We start from the raw sequence: 17,267 nt of genomic DNA, 5'->3' as shown, positions 1-17,267 counted from the left end.
AGCTGTCGTGGACAGAAAACTTGTGCTTAATGTGCTTCTAAAGAACACCTTGCGGAAGACTGTGATGCTCCAGTGCCACACTGCATCCATCATATTCACGATCATGTCCAGCCTGGAAGAAAGAAAAAAAATTATCACGATAAAGACAAAAGAAAACATATCGTTCACAGAGGCAAGAAAACGGCTAGAAAGAAAAACAATCCATTCATCTTCACCGCTAAGACACACTACGCGGAAATGGCGCGCAGGGGCGGAGCGCCAGACCGCAACCTGGCACCTACCAAGGCGTCGTCGCACCCTATGGAAGGGCCATCCATGCCGCCCCAGGCAGATGCAGCCAAGGCTCCTCTGCCAGCTCCGAAAGAGGGTCTGGCAACCTTTGAGCCGGGAATCTACAAGGTTTCCCAATCCAGAGGGAGGCCGCTAGCTAGTTCGTCCGTGGGATTGCCGCGGGCCTCCAGCGCCTCCAGTGAGGCGATGGCGTCATCCCCAACACGGTTGTGTTGCAGGGAGGCGGAACTCGTTGGAAAAAAGGGAAAACCGAGGGTAACTCCTCCCGAACCTAAATAACTTTTATCCCCCAACACATCAAAATATGGCCTATATAGTACAATGGAATTCTAGGGGTTTACTCCGAAATAGTACAGACATCACAGATATACTTACAATAATGGCACCTACAGCTTTGGGCCGCCAAGAGACAAACCTTGATCCAAAGAACACAAATATCCTTAAGAAATGTAAAACCTTCCGAAGAGACCGAGAACAGGCAAAGAGACTCTCAGGGGGCGTTGCGATCATAGCACAAAGCGACGTCCCTACCACAGAAGTACCACTGAAGACTAAGTTTGAAGCAGTGGCAGTTAACATAATCAGCCACAAAACAATACCAATATGTTCTGTATACTTACCACCACACCTAACCTTTACAGTAAATGACCTAGAACTCATTCAACAGTTACCGGATCCATTCGTGGTAGTTGAGGATTTTAACGGGCACTCTTCCTTTTGGGGGAGTAAACGAACCGACCCGAGAGGGAAAATCATAGATTTTATTTTGTCTAATAACACAAGTCTATTGAACATTGGAAATCCGATATATTGCTGCCCCAGCTCAGGAAACATGAGCTGCCTTGATTTAGCTGTTTCATCATCATCCAATAATGATTTTAACAGGGATCTTTTAGTTGACCTTAGGGGGAGTGACCATTTACCCGCTATTTTAAAACTATCATCCTCTACCCCATCATCCAATCACGGCCACCGCGTTGGAAGCTTCACCTCGCTGACTGGTCAGTTTTTAAATCAAATGCCACATTAGAAAAATAATACTCTGAAGAAATAACTACAGACGAAATAAATGAAAGGTTCTCCACATGCATAATATCAGAAGCCTTATTAGCAATCCCGCAAACATCTGAATACGCAAGTAGAAAGCACAAAATATGGTGGACGGAGGAGTGCAAAGCAGAAAAAAAGAAACAAAAAAAGCTTGGGGCATCCTCCATCGATACCCGACTGCAGCGAACTTGATAACCTTTCAAAAGGTAAGAGCTAGAGCGTGATACGTCCGGCGAAATGCCGACAAAGCCTCTTGGCATAGTTATGTATTATTCATTAATATCTCAATCCCTGAAAAGAAAATGTGGGAACAGGTTCGAAAGTTCACCGGTGTTTGTGCCCTATTTCTTCTTTCAATGTTGACACCTGGAACACAAACAACACTCGAAGAACAGGCGAAAACTTCTCCAATCGAACCATCACCAACTCGCCTACGCTTCCACTCTTGCACTTCTCTAAAGTTGCGAGCTCTTCAAACTATATAGACACATTTCAACAACACAAGGTAATAACAGAGAAACAAAAATTTCCCTTTCGTACAGGCACAAATGAAGAATACAACAGGCCAATCACATTACAAGAACTAGAGACAATTTTATCCCACGGTAAAAGAACAGCACCAGGCCCAGACAACATACACTATACTATGTTTGCACACCTCTTTGAAGCTGCCATAGAGGCCCTGCTGCAATGTTTGAATAAAATTTGGGACACTGGAATAATACCTTAGGCGTGGAAAAAAGCAGTAATAGTACCGTTTTTGAAACCAGGAAAGCCCCCTACAAAACCTGCCAGTTACAATCCAGTAACCTCGACCAGCTGTATCGCAACATGGTTTGAAACTATAATAAAAAACCGACTCACTTTCGTTCTCCAGTCCCGGAAACTACTAAATATACATCAGTGCGGGTTTAGAGAGTCATCTTCTACAACTGATCACCTGGTCCGCTTTGAAAACACAGTCAGGGAAGCGTTCATCCACAAACAGCATTGTATCGGGGTCTTCTTCGACCTGGAGAAGGCCTACAATACAACGTGGGGGTTTTGCATCCTGCGTGACCTAGCCGAACTAGGTGTCCATGGCAGAATGCTAAGCTGCTGGAGTGACTTCCTTACCAACCGTAAATTCAATGTCCGCTTAGGCTCAACTTTTTCAACTAACTTTGTGCAGGAAAACGGTGTTCCCCATTGCTGTGTCTTAAGCACCATGCACACTCTTCATAATTAGGATAAATTCCTCAGCAAAACTGATCCCAAAGTTCGTAATGTATTCTCTTTATGTAGACGATGTCCAAATAGCATACACGTCGTCCAACATGTCAGTCTGCGAGATGCAAATACAAATCACTATAAACAAAATGTCCGCGTGGGCAGACAACAACGAATTTGTTCTCTCCAAAAAAAACGGTAGACGTTTTATTCTCGCTCAAACGAAGATTGCAAAGAAACCCTACACTTCACCTGAACTAGAATCCATTTCTCGTTAAACAAGAACATAAATTTTTAGGTGTCACCTTTGACAAAACCCAGCCTATCTTCCACACAGAAACAACTTAAAGAAAAAAGCATCCCAAGCCCTCAATGTGATGAAAGTACTAAGAAAACGCTGGGTGTCCGATGGCATGTCTTTTACATATTTACCGTTCTCTAATACGCTCTCAGACTATGGCTCAATATTATATGGCTCGGCCAGGCGATCCTACTTAAAACGGCTAGTCTAGTTCACAATCTTGGTTTACGTTAATCATTTGGTGCTTATAGAACTTCTCCAGTAGCTAGCCTCTATGTGGAAACTAATGAACCTGCTTTAAAAGATCGAAGAACTGCACTTACGTGTACATACGTCCACGAAATTCGTTCTATGCCTTAACATCTATGTCACTCTATTGTCACAAAATGCCCTTCCCGAATACTCTTCAACAACAAGCCTCAAGCAATTAAGCCTTTGCTCTTGCGCTTCGAAGAAAAATGCCGAGAGCTGGACATATTGAATGAAACTGAATGTATTGCACCAAGACACGAACCACTCCCTTCATGGTATACTCTCCCTGCAGTTGTTGACCTCACGCCACCACAGTTTCAAAAAATGCACACTCCAAATGCTTCGAAGAAAAATGCCGAGAGCTGGACATATTGAATGAAACTGAATGTATTGCACCAAGACACGAGCCACTCCCTTCATGGTATACTCTCCCTGCAGTTGTTGACCTCACGCCACCACAGTTTCAAAAAATGCACACTCCAAATGCTTCGAAGAAAAATGCCGAGAGCTGGACATATTGAATGAAACTGAATGTATTGCACCAAGACACGAACCACTCCCTTCATGGTATACTCTCCCTGCAGTTGTTGACCTCACGCCACCACAGTTTCAAAAAATGCACACTCCAAATGCTTCGAAGAAAAATGCCGAGAGCTGGACATATTGAATGAAACTGAATGTATTGCACCAAGACACGAACCACTCCCTCCATGGTATACTCTCCCTTCAGTTGTTGACCTCACGCCACCACAGTTTCAAAAAATGCACACTCCAAATGCTTCGAAGAAAAATGCCGAGAGCTGGACATATTGAATGAAACTGAATGTATTGCACCAAGACACGAACCACTCCCTTCATGGTATACTCTCCCTGCAGTTGTTGACCTCACGCCACCACAGTTTCAAAAAATGCACACTCCAAATGCTTCGAAGAAAAATGCCGAGAGCTGGAGATATTGAATGAAACTGAATGTATTGCACCAAGACACGAACCACTCCCTTCATGGTATACTCTCCCTGCAGTTGTTGACCTCACGCCACCACAGTTTCAAAAAATGCACACTCCAAATGCTTCGAAGAAAAATGCCGAGAGCTGGACATATTGAATGAAACTGAATGTATTGCACCAAGACACGAACCACTCCCTCCATGGTATACTCTCCCTGCAGTTGTTGACCTCAAGCCACCACAGTTTCAAAAAATGCACACTCCAAATGCTTCGAAGAAAAATGCCGAGAGCTGGACATATTGAATGAAACTGAATGTATTGCACCAAGACACGAACCACTCCCTCCATGGTATACTCTCCCTGCAGTTGTTGACCTCACGCCACCACAGTTTCAAAAAATGCACACTCCAAATGCTTCGAAGAAAAATGCCGAGAGCTGGACATATTGAATGAAACTGAATGTATTGCACCAAGACACGAACCACTCCCTTCATGGTATACTCTCCCTGCAGTTGTTGACCTCACGCCACCACAGTTTCAAAAAATGCACACTCCAAATGCTTCGAAGAAAAATGCCGAGAGCTGGACATATTGAATGAAACTGAATGTATTGCACCAAGACACGAACCACTCCCTTCATGGTATACTCTCCCTGCAGTTGTTGACCTCACGCCACCACAGTTTCAAAAAATGCACACTCCAAATGCTTCGAAGAAAAATGCCGAGAGCTGGACATATTGAATGAAACTGAATGTATTGCACCAAGACACGAACCACTCCCTCCATGGTATACTCTCCCTGCAGTTGTTGACCTCACGCCACCACAGTTTCAAAAAATGCACACTCCAAATGCTTCGAAGAAAAATGCCGAGAGCTGGACATATTGAATGAAACTAAATGTATTGCACCAAGACACGAACCACTCCCTCCATGGTATACTCTCCCTGCAGTTGCTGACCTCACGCCACCACAGTATCAAAAAATGCACACTCCAAATGCTTCGAAGAAAAATGTCGAGAGCTGGACATATTGAATGAAACTGAATGTATTGCACCAAGACACGAACCACTCCCTCCATGGTATACTCTCCCTGCAGTTGTTGACCTCACGCCAACACAGTTTTAAAAAATGCACACTCCAAATGAACAGGTATACTCTCCCTGCAGTTGTTGACCTCACGCCAACACAGTTTCAAAAAATGCACACTCCAAATGAACACATATTGCAGGCATTCCTGGCCCTAAAAGAAAATATATGAATTACATTGTATTTTACACAGATGATTCAAAAACAAGTAACTGTGTTGAAAGTGCAGTAGTACAAGATGAAACAAAAGCAATAACAATTCTACCTCCTTATACATCAGTTTTCACTGCACAGTGGTATGCTGTTTGTACTGCTGAAAAAAAATAATGAATGAAAACATTACAAATAGGATCATTTACTCAGACTCTAAGTGTCCTTACTGCATTAAACTCTAAAACTACAGTTGAAGCAATTGTTGGCAACATAATACACATGATAGTACAGCGTCCCAAAAACATGATATAACATTCTGCTGGGTCCCCAGTCATGTCGGGATTAAGGGTAATGAGAGGGCAGACGCATGTGCTGCACAAGCAAGATCCAGAGAAATGAAACGTGAGAACATACCACACAGGGGTTGTATAAAGTTGGTGCACAGGAAACTAAGAGCTAGATGGCAAGCTGATGGGGAACATTAAAAAAAGGAAGAAACTAAATCCTGTAAAGCCCTTTTTAGGGGAATGAAAATTGTGCCGATATCAGGAACCTTTTATTGAGGTTATTTTATGCAGTCTACGCATGGGACACACACACGTCACTCATAATTTTCTCTTCACAAATAAAGACCAACTAGTGTGTGAATTGTGCGGAGATGAGCTCAGATTCAATCACATTTTAAACTCATGCATGCAACTTAAGAATCTCACGAAAAATATTCTACTGTATTTTATAATGCACACATTCTATTTCATCCTACATTGCTTTTAGGGGAACAAGCATTCGTCGATTTCTCTCTAGTTTGTACATTTCTTAAGGAAGCCAATGTTTTAAATCGAACATGGAACCACAACACTTAAGCACTTCACATGACAAATCATCTAACCTTGTGTTTGGCGCAATATAGCCATAGCTGCTCTTGGGCCATAAACCCTCGTATAACTAACTAGCTAGCCATGAACTGCTGCACAATAATTGCATGCAGTGCTAGCATCTTCTAGGCCTTTGGAATGGATGAATTGTAAAGTGTCAGTCTCCCGCAGCCTGCCTAAAAAGAAAGACGTGACCAGGTTCACCAGCTTTCTATTATTGTAGTGGAGGGGGGTATGTTCACAGATGACTTACGTGTCTCCGCATAGGCTAGACAAGACCAGCCCTACGTACACTGTACTGTTGGGAAGATTGCACGAATTCTTGGCAACGCGACCCGTCAGTGTACTTTGCCTGACGCCCGTAAGAGGAGTGTGCTATTGGAAAAAGGTCGCGGTGGTCGCGAGACTCGATTCGTCATGGAGGTGGAGACCCAAACGATACCCTAGCCATTGTTTGGACGTCCTCCTCCATGACGAATCCGCCGCAAGACATTCCATTGTGTCCAGACTCACGACGACAGCGTTTATATGCTTTCTGCCGCGCGGTTAGGCAGAGTCAAACCCCCCCTGCACCGGAGTTCGACTCGACCACTCGACCCGACTCGCCAGTGTTTACGTCCCTCTCTCGATGGAAAGGAAACTGCAGAGTGAAAACGTTGAGAAAACATCATATCTTCTCGTAAATACCCCTTGATAAAGGTAAAGCCCTTTGATAATTTGAAAGTTACCGTATTGCAAAAGCCAGCGTCTTCCAGTGTCTTCCAGTGCGAAACCAGTAAGATTTTCGCACTGGTTTTCCACTGGATCAGCTGGGCACGCTGGAGGTCTGCGATATTCAATGGAGCAGTAACTGGAAGACACTGGTTGCACTGGTGCGATGGGAGAAAAACGTTGGGATTAGCTTTTTGACGCTGGGTGTGTCGCTGGCATCCGCGATGCACTGGGAGAAGCTCTGTATGTGCGCTGGAGCCGCACTGGTCCCAGTGCCCCAGTATAGCCGGTGCGGCCTGCGGCGTCAACCGGAGTAGCATCCCTCAGGGGCCAACATGGCAACAGCGTACACGCAATCGACCATCGTGGCGCATGTGAAAAATGTGGCTCAAGCAAGCGCTTTTTGCTGCGAAGTCATTGCGCACATGTATGAAAAAGGCAGTATTTTTTTTCTACAGTTTTCATGTTACAATAGGTCGTTTCGAGACAGACAACGACCCCCGCGTCTCTGATATCTCATAATTGTCACCTGACGCTGTGTTTTCTATTCCTCCTGCTTGCTCCTTAATATTTTTGCAGCGTTGCATAAATATAAGGTTGTTCTCTGCAGCATGCTGAATATTCTGCGAGGCTCCATCATTTCGTACGCTGCCGACATCTGTAGTCAGAAATACAGCACTGTAATCTGCCTTTTGCTGTCAGTGATAACTGGAAAAGTACAGCCTCTCGATTGCATTTGTCACGATTGTGCCAGGATCCCTGGCCTCCTTTGCTAAAAATCAAAATTGGGGCTTGTAGAGGAGCTAGTCTTTCCAGCTTGTATTTGTAGTGTGCGTCGGTTACTTGGGAGCAATGAATGCTAGCCCTGAAAATTTATTTGGCAAGTAAACCCGCGGTATTGTGGGTAATCAGCACTGGCTAGGTCGTACTGCATTTTTTTTTCAATTCTTGAATATGTCTTGTCATGCCTCCATGCATGCGTGGGTTAATAAGTATGTCTTCGTTTTATCAGGAATACCGCCAATGTGCAGGGGGTGTTCACATGATCACACACGTTTCACTTTGAGCATGACTACTAGGAGTTGGCAGGTTACCTTCACTTTGAAAGATGGAGCTCTTTAACCGCTATTCCGCGTATTCATTTACTGCGGGAAAAGTTTTCCCATCGATGTGAAATCAGCCGGAATCATTGCATCAATTTGCATTATTTACGAAACTTAAACAATCAATAATTAATATAGATATGATGTACACATAGGGAAAAATTTTGCGACCAACTATTCTTAGCACCGTAACATATTACTCATCTGTATACAAGATTTTTTTTTCATCTAGCCTGAGTGATTAATTCATCGCTCTATGCTCTAGCTACATTTCACTGAAGACCAGTTTGAGTCGCGAATATTACACGAACTCGAAAAAAAAAAAAAGCAGGAGCCCAGCGCAGTTACATCAATCTTCTCTGACCGACCTGTCCCGAAGCAAAGAAAGCCTCCTCGACAGCGACATGAACCTAGCACTGATAGTAGTCAGTTATTTCTGTGGCTTGCTGTTTCACACCTAAATTCATGAGAAAACAAGGAAGTATAAGCAATAAAAGTGAATGTATAGTTGTCTCGTCAGATATGATGAGATAATAGAGATATGACTGACAACGTAAGTCAATGAAAATTAAGTTATATCAATGGGTCATGCATGGGACGTCATCAGATTAAATAGTGATGGTTATGAATAGTGATAGCTAATGATGGTGTCTGTTAGAGATATTAACAGTAAATGATAGTAATAGCATCACTAGATATAGTGATAGATGGGGTTGCAATAGGTAACGATTTCGCAGTTATATGCTTTCGCATTTCCGCACGTTGGAGACTTATGTGCACCCTGTAATTTTTTTTATTTGATTGTTACGTTCAATGAAATTATTCTCTTTTAATAGCGCATGAGGCCACAGCATGCTTGCCACAGATCTGCAGTGTGTCGGCAACAGGGCCCGCCACTTCTCCCAGTGTATACTGATGTCTTTTACCCACACGCGAAGTCAGTGAGTGGCCGCGTACTCATACAATTATTTAATTCCTTCATCAGCATCATATCAAGACTGCCATGGCGAACCGGTTCTTTTCCCCGAAGCGGCAAGGAACAGCTCAAAGTTTGGTTTTATACAAAATAAACTAATTAACGCAGATTAATGCGAATCGCTAACTAGAAGAGTGCCATTACACTTGGCGTCAGCTTTCCAATAGTATACGGTTCGATGCTGCAGCTAAAATTGTGGTTTTAACTGCAATTTACTAAATATCAATTAGTTTGGCCCAGTAATTGATTAAAATACATGCACAATTAATTAATAATCCAAACTCGTTGTTGATCACGTGACATTTCCATTGCAGAAACCAGTGCCACTGAGTGCCAGCGCCCCAGCGCTATACCTGACTATGGTCCCAGTATGACACTGGAAACTGGGCGCACTGGCACGCGGCATACTGGCACGCTCCGCACTGGCGGCACTGTTCGCCCGAAAAAAAAAAAGCCTGGGATAAAAGTTAAAAGGTATAAAGTAACGAAGCAAGTTAGGTACATAAAAACACAAAAAAGTAATAAGTAAAGAATAGCACCTAGCGCAATTCGAACTCGGTACTTAGGCACCTATTCAATCCTTAACTCTCCACGCTAACCACTCGACCACGCCGAGAATTTTTTTTTCTTTATTGCATGGAAAAACTTCCGTAAAAAAGGAACAACTACACTTACTTAAACATGTCTATGTCTAAAGTTACCGGGCTGCTTAATACGAGCCCGTCATATCCCCAGCCCGACAATGCACAATCATCAGAACATCAAAAGTCAGGGAGACATACACATGCGTCTAGATACGGCATCCAGTTTGGAGGTCCTTCCCGTGCAGCATATACACTTCTCAGCAAAGCACACTGCTCCCGAAACACGGATTTGGACTATCTTGGTGGCTCTGCATGCCTGTCGTTCATGTGGCTTTTCCAAAGGCTGAACAGTCCCATCAACACAAATAGACCGTAAGGCACGACAAAGTTTTTGTCAGGAGGCAAAAATCTAATTGTATAAGGCGTAATTTCAATGTCCGTCTCAAGAGTTCTCTGTAGTATGTCCCAAAAGAACATAGCATCACGGCACAGAATAAAGCAATGGTCAATTGTCTCAGGCACGTTACAGAGACGACAATTTACCGACCAGGGCACAAACATCTTATTGTGAAGAAATGCCTTGACAGGCAACGTCGCTGTGTGTAATTTGAAAAAGAACGTTTTTGCAGCTGCCTCAATGCACATTTGCCTAACACGCTTTAGAACAGTGGTGTCCAAAACCCCTAGATAAGGCTGCCGATACAACGGTGTAGGGAACAAAGACTCAGTGAGAGCCTGGGTCATCTGCTTTCTCAAGAGGCTATACAGGTAATCTACAGAGAAACACACAGTGAGAAATTTGAAAGTGTCAGCAACCTCCTTAAGGAATCCCCATAAACGCCCCTCACGAGCTTGTCCAGTTGGTGCGAATAGGTAAGGCAAATGTGGACTAAGACGCCTAATGAGCACAGTTACAAGAAACAGATGGTTTGCCGATTTGAAAAAGAAAAAACGGGAAACAAGTTGATGCACAAACAAGTGAACAAGGCCCACTCCACCAGACTCTAAGGGAAGAAAGTTGTCACGCCTCATGGGCTCCCATTGAGAGCGCCACACAAATGTTGCAAATATTCTGTGTATAACTTGTACTTTCCTCCTCGCACAATGCAGGACTTGAAGGACATACGCAAGCTCCGCAAATAAAAATATGTTACAGACTTGTGCCCTAGCAAACACTGAGAGTTTCCTACCCATCCAAGCCTGCGTTTGTCTCCGCATAGGTACGATTTGTGAGTCCCAGTAGGCTGCGCTGTTACGAACTTGGTGCAGCGGAACCCCTAGGTACTCAAGAGGACTACAGTCCCAGCATATGCCTCCAAACTGGCTTGGTCTAGTGCCCCAGTGTCCCAACCAAAAACCTTTGGTTTTATCTAAATTAAGGGCCGCGCCTGATACATCGCAGAACTGTTCAATCAAGTGTAAAGCCTCAAGTACACTCTTTTTGTCAGAACAAAAGAGGGCGATATCGTCCGCGTAAGCTAAAATCTTAACTTCACATTGACCCAAAGAGAAACCACGGATGGCTGCACTTTTAATTATACTGAGACAGAAGGGTTCCAGATGTAAGGCAAACAGTGCAGACAGTGGACATCCTTGACGAACAGATGATTCCAGTGGTATTGGTTTCGTTAGCTCCTGATTAACAATTAGTCTTGTATACAAGTTCCTGTAGCACAGCCTTATGCCTTTGAGCAAAACGTCACCAATGTTTGCATTCTCCAAGACCGCGGACAAGAAATTGTGCCGAACTTTATCTAACGCCTTCGCCAGGTCAGTTTGAATCAGAGCTACTTGGCCTGTCTCATCTGATACTGTCTCGATTACTGAACGTGCAATATGGATGTGTGTTTGAATACTGCGCCCTCTGATACCACATACCTGATGCGAACCTATCAAGTCCAAGATAACCAGCAGCAAACGAGAACAAAGGACCTTGGCAAAAATTTTGTAATCAACATTACAGAGGGAAATTGGACGATCTCCTTCAACAGTTTTCAACCGATTAGTATCTTTGCTTTTGGGAATTATTATTGTGTGGCCTGAATAAAAAGTGGGAGGCAGAAAACCCACATCATAAGATGCTTGGAATACTTCCATCAAAACAGGCGTTAGGCAAGGCGAAAATGTTTTATAAAATTTGCTAGTAATACCATCTGTGCCAGGAGATTTCTGGTTCTGAAGGTCTGAAATGGCTGATTTAATTTCGTCCAATTTCGTCCAACTACAGCACACTTCTCATCGTCTAGTAGCGGAAAGTTCTCAAGTAAGGAAATATAATCGAAACCCTGATTTGGATCTTTACAACTGCCGAACAGCTTTCGATAATAATCATAGACAGCAGCAAGAATACTAGGAGCATCACTATATGTGCAATCACCATACTGAATTTCCAATATTTCCTTCGTAAGAGCATTCTCTCTTTCATCACTGAGGGCCCGACGTGAAGGTTGCTCGTCGAGAAACCTTCGAGTCCTAGATCTTATTAGGGCCCCCTTGTATCTTTCCGTCGCAAATTGTTGAAGCTCTGTCCTTACGTTATTAATTTCTTCAACATAGGCACCCGGGCTAACCCTCTCTAGCTCATGTAGCTCAGAGTGCGCCCAAGCTCACGAAGGTGGCGTCTCTTTAGGAACGTGATTCTTGCAGAGGCTTCAATTGCTAAGTTTTTGGTTTCCAGTTTAAACAAGTCCCATTTTTGAAAAACCGACAGATCATAGCGTGACCATATGTCTTTCAAACAAGTAGGTACAGCACGCTTAAAGATTTCATCTGAGAGCAGACAGTTATTCATCTTCCACAGTTCCCACCGAGGGTGAAGTATCTGCCGACTGTACCTCCCTACCTGAAGAGACACCATACAATGGTCACTGAAGATGTGCCGCACCCAGTAACCAAACACATTTGCTAACGTGTTTGCAGAAACATAAATTCTGTCAAGGCGGGCATAAGAGGAGAACTGAAAATGAGTGAAATGAGTACTGTCGCCTTTTTCCTGCCCCACATCCACAAGGTTATATTCACAAGCCAAATCGTTAAGTAATGCAGCACTAGGGTCATATCTCTTACATAATGCTGATCGGTTCTCATCCCTACAAACACAATTAAAATCTCCCAACAATACAATTTTGCGTTCTGTGCACAAATGGTTAACTAATGAAAGAAAAAAATGCCTTCTGTCTCGCTGTTTTACAGGGGCGTAAACACAAGTAATTCGCCACTGCACACCTGAGATTGTGAGGTCACAGCATATAAGTCGCCCCTCGTCATCTATGCAATAAGACATGGCTGTCAACTCTAGTGTTGGAATAGCATACACCCTCCGGACAAGCCTCTAGCGTGGCTAACAATAATGTTATATTCCGGCAAAAACGCCTCAAGAGCAGCTTCCGTCTCTTCATCGGAGGACAACTTTGTTTCCTGAATTGCTGTACAGACACACTCCATTTCTTTAACAGATGTCTTAACTGCTGCTGTCTCCGACGATTACGCATACCCCTGACGTTAAGAGTAGCGACTTGATATGCTGCGACGCAAGCCATTTTTGGTACTAGTCCTTTTAAACATCATCCCCTGGAATGGGGTGGCCTGCCTGAAAATTGGCGGCCTTTTGGGCAGGCACCGCCCTCCTCTTTAAAGTCACCCTTCCAGTGGCCTCTACACAGTGTGCCTTCTGGCCAGCACCATCGATACACACCTCATCATCTGCGGGACGCTTCAACGGCACTGTGTTGCCCATGTCCTCCTCTGAGACACTCAAGGCTTCGGCCCACGAATCTGATTGGAGCACATCGCTGGCTGCGACACTGACAGCCGACAGGGAACCGGACGCACCAGAGATCGGCGCCACAGACGGCTCACTGTTGCCCTCCAACGACGAAGGAGAATCAATGACGAAGGAAGATAGGCGAGCATCCACTGGCAGTATCTTCTCCATTGACTCCATAGGAGGCATATCCGGACGTCCTTCAATGACAGGTGGTTCTTGGGCAGCAAGCGCAGCACTCTGAGTGGCACTCACAGGCGGGCCCGGATCCGGCGGTTTTGGCTCTGGAGACGCTGGTTCTTGATGGCCAGTCACTGCAGATTCTTCTGAGTTGATGTGAGGTGCAGAAGGCTTCTGGTCCCCATCAATTTAAGGTTCACGACTTAACTCACCAGTTACATCAACAACCTCTGACACATCCATGATATGTTCGGACGCCACGTCATCTTCTCGTGACCACTGGCTTTGACGCAGTCTATCGGCATAACTTAATGCACCCAATAAACATTAAGAGTGTGAGGAATTGTACTTGCTGACACTCCGTCCTTGAGCGTGAGGGAGATTTCACGGTTCGCCGTTTCCATGTGCTCCATCCCTGGGCACCGCCACTTTTCACGCTCCACAGATTGAATCGTTCCATAAGGCTCGAAAGCTTCCACAATCCTCCGTTGCTCCATATAGCGGGGAAGCCAAAGGAGCTTAACCTTGACATTCTTTGTATCCGGGTCGAACACCATGCACAAACTAAGCTTTAGTACAAACTTTCAAGGAGAAAACTGCGACCAAGCTTTAATACCGGCAAACGCGGCAGCGACGACACGATTTTGCATGTACGTAAACCTAATTTGTATGTAAACATTTCGGGAAGCGTTACGATGAATAGCGCTGTATGTTTTTTTTTCTCTCGTGGGCCCTCGCTCGGTAAACTACTCTCTTCCTCGTTTTATTTTTTTTTTATTTCTACTGTTTATAGTGGGCCGTGGTGCAGGCTACGCTCGCCTGCGATTGAGCCCACATTGAACATTTTGGCAGTAATCATTGTGTTAGAGTGCCCTTAAAATCAGCTGTGAAGTTTGTTATGCATTGTAGCCCACATTATTAAATTCCAGCTTTAGTTGTACGTTAATCGTCAATGTGCCATGAGATATCAGAGATGCGGCGGTCGTGGTCTTTCTCGAAACGCTCGAAATGACCTATCGAAACATGGAAACTCTAGAAAAAAATACTGCCTTTGTTTTCTTACATGTGCGCAACGACTTCGCAGCAAAAAGCGCTTGCTTGAACCATATTTTTCACATGCGCCACGATGGTCGATTTCAAGTACGCTGTTGCCATGTTGGCCCCTGAGGGATGCTACTCCGGTTGACGCCGCAGGCCGCACCGGCTATAGGGGCACTGGGACCAGTGCGGCCTCAGCGCACGTACAGCGCTTCTCCCAGTGCATCGCGGATGCCAGCGACACACCCAACGTTTTTCTCCCATCGTACCAGTGCAACTAGTGTCTTCCCGTTACTGATCCATTGAATATCGCAGACCTCCAGCGTGCCCAGCTGAGCCAGTGCAAAACCAGCGCGAAAATCTTACTGGTTTCGCACTGGAAGATGCTGGGAGACGCTGGTTTTCCCAATAGGAATATACTATGCTTAGACAGATAGCTTGACAGTAGCCAAATAGACTAATGCCCCTGTCAAGCGTGCAATATAAAGTGCACTTACGGCGAGTGTCACTTACGAAAAGTGCACTCTACCGCTGTTGAACGGCGTAAGGGAAGTGCATTTGCCAAAGCGCGCACTCAGGTCGGAGTGCGTTCCCAAAACAGACTTTGAGGGCCGAGCTGGGCCGAGTGCGTAGCTTCGCCGGCAGCAGTTTCTTCGTCACAAAAATGTATCATGTAATAAGATACGCATACAAGCTGATAATACGTGTTTTATATACATTCTTATTTGAGTATTTTGACGGGAAAAATATCACATAAAGAAAAGACGATATAATCGCGTACGCAACTTTTACATTAAGCGCCGTGCGCCACTTCGGCGACGTTATTTTCAACTAGGCAGCGGTGGTATTCATAGAGTTTCTTGTGGTGGTAGTGGTGTGGTGGTAGTGGCCTGTGTTCTACCTGTGTTTGCAGTATACTTTGCGTCGTGCGAAGTGCGAGATCCTCCTGCGCCCTGTTCCCTTCTTTGTTCACCGTGGGATCGTTGCCGTCATCGTGTTTCATCGCCGGTATGTGTTTTTCGACATGTATACTTTTTGCATTATTGCTCACAGAAAGCTTTCCGGGAGATTTTTATGCCGTGAGTTGCCCTGCAGTCTTTTCAGTGTGCAGGGAAATCTTTGCAGTGAACGCGCCGGGAAAATATGGCAGCTGAGGAGAACGGCCAATTCAAAGAAAGGACCGCATGGACGGATGAAGAAACGCGGGCGTTAAATAAAATTTCGAAGGACATCTTACCGCACCTCCGCCGAACCAAAACCAAAAGAAACCTACATCTCATCATGGCCGAACAGCTTCGTGCCGTCGGCATATATAGGTCGACAAGGGAGAATAAAAAAAAATCCAGACCTTGGGAAACAAATACAGGTTGAAGTTTTCTGAAAATCTATATTTTTTTAATTCATTAGTCGTCAGCTACTTTCCGCTGCCGTAGCATTGGCACAGTCACTACTTGGAGACATCATCATGGCTATTTTTAAGCAGTGGCTAAGTAATTTCAGGATTAATGTTCTTTCGATTTTATTGTGACATACCTTATTTTAAAATATTTCAGGCTGCTGACAAGGACTGGTACTCGGACGAGGTCCGGGGGCATACCCCGAATGTTTTACTGGGAAATCCACAGATTTCTCGGATCGATCGCTGCCAGCAAATGATCCCAGCCTCACGGAGGAAACTAACCCTCGTTCGGATCCCAATGCCTCCCCCGAAGAGGTACTTGTCAGATCAATTTGTAGTAGCTGATGCAAGTGCATTACCTGATCCGCATTGGTATCCCGTTGATATTGCCACCTGACGGTTCGAGGTAGCGCTTGAACGACGAAGAAGTTGGAGACTCTCGCGCGCTTCGGCTAGCTAGGACTGTGGACTCCAAGGGCCCGTGTTCGGGTGGAAGGCCCAGGTTCCTCCTGTTGACGCTATGAACTGGCGTGTCCACAGGCAAAAGCTCGGTGTCGTTGGTTCGCGGAGGGGTGTGCGACATTGAGGGGACAATTACCCAGCGGCTCCACCAAAACTGTCACGAAGACAGGGATTTATGGGTATCAGCAACAGGGGCAGATACACACAGTCAAGACAGAGGTTCCCTGGAAACGGTAACACGAAGACACAAGCTCAAGAGTCCACAGTCCTAGCTAGCCGAAGCGCGCGAGAGTCTCCAACTTCTTCGTCGTTCAAGCGCTACCTAAAACCGTCAGGTGGCATTATCCCGCCCCACCCCCTCGAAAAAACCGCAAGCTCACAGAAAAAAAAAAACTGATCCGGATGGCAAATGCGACTTTCAGCGGGTAAAATACGGCTTCATGCGAAGCACATGCAACAGGTCAGACGAGCACTGACGACTAGAACTCGGTACAGTTCCGTCTGGAATAACCTCGTACGTAACTTCTGAGAGGCGACGCAACACTCTGTAGGGTCCGAAGTAACGATTGAGAAGTTTTTCTGACAATATAAATAATGTGCAAGAAAAATAAGCCCAGAAAAGAAAAATTAGTTCAGATTACTTTCATATTCACAATAGCGTTCTTTTGAAGCTTTCTCTCTCTGGCATATCTGTTCGCACGACGATTGCACATTTTTCTGTTCTCAGATTTTCAACAGCATGGTTCACGGTGGGGTGCAACTTGTTTTAAAAATACACAGCGCAACAAACATTGGACAGGCGAGTAGACGGGAACAGCGCTGGCTAGTTGGTGCTTCATGTTTTAAAAATACACAGCGCAACAAACATAGGACAAGCGAGTAGACG

Source organism: Amblyomma maculatum, chromosome 6 (assembly GCF_055883805.1).
Source record: "Amblyomma maculatum isolate TAMU_Amacu chromosome 6, ASM5588380v1, whole genome shotgun sequence".
NCBI classification, from domain to species: Eukaryota; Metazoa; Arthropoda; class Arachnida; order Ixodida; family Ixodidae; genus Amblyomma; species Amblyomma maculatum.
This window is presented reverse-complemented; position numbering follows the sequence as displayed.